We start from the raw sequence: 899 nt of genomic DNA on the forward strand, positions 1-899 counted from the left end.
ATCAACCCTGATAATTATTGATATCCTGACTAAGAGTTACAAGATAACCATAGCTTGCTTCAAGCCGACAATCTCCGTGGGATCGACCCTTACTCACGTAAGGTATTACATGGACGACCCAGTGCACTTGCTGGTTAGTTGTGCAGGATTGCAAAAGTGTGATTGCAATTTCGTGCACCAAGTTTTTGGTGCCGTCGTCGGGGATTGTTCGAGTTTGGACAACTGACGGTCTATCTTGTTGCTTAGATTAGGACTGTTTTATTTTTGTTGGTTTAGAGTCTTTTATTTGAGTTTAGTTTCATATTTTAAGTTTGGTGTCAATTGCATGCTTTTGTTTTCTTTTAATTTTTTGAATTTGCATGTTCTTAGTCCTTTCTTGTTCTTTAAAAATTCTAAGTTTGGTGTCTTCTTTGTGTTTTTTCTTTAAAATTTTCGAAAATTTGTGTTTGATTTTCTAAAAATTTTAAGTTTGGTGTCATTTTGTTGTTTTTCTCTTTCCTCATTTCAAAAATCAAATCTTTTTCAAAATAATTTTCAATCATATATTTTCAGTTGCTAATTCCAAAATCTTTTTAATTAACTAATTGATTTAGTTTTCAATTTGCTCTGATATTATTTTCTTTTAGTTTTCGAAAATTTATTTTATTTTCCATTTGTTTTATTTTATTTTTTTCGGTCAATTTAAAAAAAATTTCTACTTTACTTGTGAATCCATATCATATTCCCTTTCTCCATCATGGACCTAAGTGGAATTGAGCAGTCCAGAAGGACTCTGGGGTTATATGCTAACCCCATTACAGTTGCATATGGGAGTAGCATCTGTATACCTCCCATTAAAGCAAGCAGCTTTGAGCTAAATCCTCAACTCATTATCATGGTGCAGCAAAATTGCCAGTATT

The sequence above is a fragment of the Arachis duranensis genome, chromosome 6, assembly GCF_000817695.3.
Source record: "Arachis duranensis cultivar V14167 chromosome 6, aradu.V14167.gnm2.J7QH, whole genome shotgun sequence".
NCBI lineage: Eukaryota > Viridiplantae > Streptophyta > Magnoliopsida > Fabales > Fabaceae > Arachis > Arachis duranensis.